The sequence below is a fragment of the Canis lupus genome, chromosome 4 (assembly GCF_003254725.2).
Source record: "Canis lupus dingo isolate Sandy chromosome 4, ASM325472v2, whole genome shotgun sequence".
In the NCBI taxonomy this organism is placed as follows: Eukaryota; Metazoa; Chordata; class Mammalia; order Carnivora; family Canidae; genus Canis; species Canis lupus.
In genome coordinates, this window is record NC_064246.1 from 76,920,243 (window position 1) to 76,923,937 (window position 3,695).

Below are 3,695 nucleotides of genomic sequence, written 5' to 3' on the forward strand. Positions count from 1 at the left end.
CTATGCCATCTCATTTTGTTTAAGTCTCTGTGCATGCCTCTTTGTGTCAGGAAAGTCAGTGATATATCCTGCTCTTGAAAGTAATGGTCTTATGAAAGATAAGTCCTGTAGTGCCGTGAATTATAGGATTCCCTGTTCCCCAGAATGTGGAATTTCAGGGGGTGTCTCCTATGTGTCTTGGATGAACCCTGCTGTTTTGTCATGTCCACTTTTTCCATTAGTTCAGTCATCTGTAGAAGGTCTCTTTACCTATCATGGGCAATGTGGTCCCTTGCCAGTGTGGGTCTTGCAGTTTTAACAAGGTATGAGTAGGTCTGCTTGTGAAATGAGATGTGCCAAAGCCATTTCTGGCATCTGCGTTGTGTAGGCAGGGTGTGCAATTTTAACAAGGTAGACCTCCTCTTCCTGCAGGGACCACCACCACTGCTGGTAGGACTGAGGCCCTGCAAAACACACAGGTGGGGAAATGCAGTGTTGGCAAGCTTTGGGCCAGTCTTCTGGGTGAGGGGACTCAGCTGGAACTGAGGCATTCATAACTGCAAAGGGCAGATCCACCCAAGTGCAGTGGGGCAGGGCTTGGTGTAAGCAAGTTAGTTGGAAGCATTGGAACTGTGCTGCTTCTCTCAGGTGGCTATGCGTTTGTGCTGGGGGGAAAGGGGAGGGAGATAGCACCTGCCAGCTCCTTTGCTTCTGGAGAAGTCTCTCTCTAGGACATTCTTTGGAATGAATAAACTGCTCTCCCTCCCTTATGCTGCAGGTGTTTTTCAAACTGCTGTTTCTACACTCTATCTCCTAGGGCTGTTTTTTTGCGCTATCTCTTTAAGGGTGGGACTTGGCTTCCTATTGCTCTCTGCCTTTTCCTAAAACAGAGCCCACTGATTTATAAAATTCCAGGCTTTAAGTCCCTCTGTGTGATAGTATGTTTCTTGCCTTTTTCCACACCTGTGGCCCTCTCCCATCTCTGCACTCCACGGATAGCCATAGACCATCTACTCCCCCTCCTGTGAGGAGTAAACTCTCTTCCTACCCTCTTGTATATGGCCTCTTCTCTATCTTTAGTTGTGGAGTTTGTTCTGCCAATCTTTGGGTCATTTTCTGGGTTATTTATGCTGATGTGAGTGTTATCTAGTTGAAGCCATGGGATGAAGTGAGCTTAGGTTTCTTTTACTCTGCCATCTTCCCAGCCTCTAACTTGAGAGCACACTTATCTTGATGAGTACTGAGTAATATATGGAACTATTTAGTCATTATATTAAAAGAAAGGAGGGATGCCTGGCTGTCTCAGTCAGTAGAGTATGTGACTCTTGATCTTGGGGTTGTGAGTTCAAGCCCCACCTTGTATGTAGAGATTACTTAAAAAAATTAAAAACCCAAATGATATCTGCATTGATGTACTACCATAGGAAGAGTGATTAATTATTTGGCCACAAAATTTTTGTGTTTTAATCATGTTTAACTTATAGCTGAAAACAGATTATTTTTAAAAAATCACTTACAATCCCCACCCCACATTGATTCATCTAGTATTTTCAACAAAACAATTTGTGGGTGATAATTTAATTATAGATCATTTATATAATGTCTTACCTCTGAGGACTTCAAAGACTAAAATTATAGAACAAGAGAATATAGCAATTGTGGCAATGACATATGCATAGCAAAATGAAGGGAGCTATAAATTTAAGATACATATAAAGTCTCTATATTTTTTTGCTTACTTTTAAGTTTCAATGAAACTAAACACTTTAGCCCAGTAACTTACTTAACAATCAAAGAAAGCATATTTGCCTCATGAGTCAGAAATGTGCTATAGAGACTGAAGGTTACTAAGGCAGGCCCAATATTGGAGACCCAGGACTCCTCTGATGGGTTCAGGTTGTGCCAACAATTTTGTCAAACTTTCTTAAAACCCTCATGCTGTCTACTACCCTTGTACCCAGCTTTTCTGTTTTTTCTCTTCCCTCATAAGGACTTCTTTTCAAGTTTCCCTCACAGATGTTTTCCTTAATAAATCTTTGCATAGCTAATTCTATCTTGGTATCATGTGCTTCTCAGAGTATCCAAATAACACAAGTGATATTGGGAGTTATCCAACAAAACAAGCAATAAGACAGGGACTTTGGACTGGCTTACTCATTGCCTGGTGGGGAAGAGGATGTTGTCCTGTTTGGCAGATGGAGCAACACTAATTCTTTGTACAATCAGTATTAGAATTGCTCAAGGTTACAGTGATGGTGAATTTCATTAGTGGTGACAGGAAAATGTCAAGGTGGAGGTCAATGCTGTGGCAAAATTTAAGGATTCAGACATTTGAAAGTTTTGGGTTAACAGTGCCTACAAAGATAGTGGAATTGGCTGGTTACTTCCAAGTTATATTGATACCCTCCAGAGGGATAATAAGGGACTGAATGAAGGCTGTCCACAAGCTTTTGTATCTTATGAAGAGCTCATCTCTCGTAGTGAAAGCACAGACAGAGCTGTGCAGTGGGCTGAGGATCTGCAAAATTCCAGAGATAGTTGAATGATCACTCAATGGTCTGCTTTGTTATACCAAGGCCAAGGTGCTGGTTGGAAAAATTGGGGGCCCTAAAACATGAGATGGAAATATCTTGGCACAGGACTCTGAGGATGTATCTACATTTGCCTATGAGCATTATGGGGTTCAGAGATAGACTACCTTTCCTGACAAAGACCTATCATTTCTGCTGCAGGACTTGTAGTGGGCTGTGGCATAGTGGCACAGCACTGCTGTCCTCCACCAGCAGCTGCTTGATTAAATGGTGGCTGGTGGAAGGCCCTACTTCTGCCTGCTTCCCCTGCTGGTTCTGGTTAAGCAAATGATAAGCTCAACCACTCAGGACATGAATTACACATACCAGCCCCACTATGTTTCCCTAATATGCAGTTGTGGAGCTGTCAGTGTCCTCAGGGTGCTGCTCAGTGGCCCTGTGCTGCTGCTGCTGGTCACTGGCCTAATGCTGGCTGGCCTGGTCACTGCCCCTGCTCAGCCATTGGCTGCCTTGCTGTTCATGGGCCTAGCTTGCTCTGCCTTTGTTCTTGCTGCTGGGTTTGCTGCTGTATCATGTGAGTGTGACTGGACACTGCCTTCGCATCTGTGTGGCCACTCCCTCCACCCACAGTGACCGTGTTGGCAATGGCAGAGTCTTCAGCATCTCAAGATGGTTGTCTGCTCGTTAGTGTCATGAGACCACATCTAGCATCATCATCCTCATCTGATACAGCAAGAGCCTCTTTCCTACCACCTGCCTCAGTGTTCGCATATCTGTGCCAGGGCATGAATGTGTATGTGTGTGTGTGTGTTTGTGTGTGAATGTGTGTGCATGTATGCTCATGCACAAGCAAGAAGGGAATAGTGAATATATGTGAGTGTGTACACATTCCCAGAACAATATAGCCCTTCTGTGGGATTGAGTGATATGTGACTAAGAGCCTGTGTGAACCCACATAATCACACCATGGGGAGGTAAATGTATGTTTCCTTGCAACTTTGTTTTTTTGCTCACAGAACTATCAGAATCTTCCTGTCTATATCTGGGGTCTCTAGGCCAAGAAGTGTCTAGGATCTCTGAAGATTCTTGACCCCTATTGCCATAATTCTTTGAGTCTAAACTCACCCTATGACACCTGTTAGGGATCTCCACAAGAATGATTCATGGCCACCACAGAGACCCTTC

At 43.8% G+C, this 3,695-nt stretch overlaps 1 pseudogene; it reads left to right on the forward strand.

The window, feature by feature from the left end:
* The first annotated feature begins 261 nt into the window (after positions 1 to 261).
* Positions 262 to 3,198, forward strand: LOC112652698 (transmembrane protein 125-like; annotated as a pseudogene).
* The last annotated feature ends 497 nt before the right edge of the window (positions 3,199 to 3,695 follow it).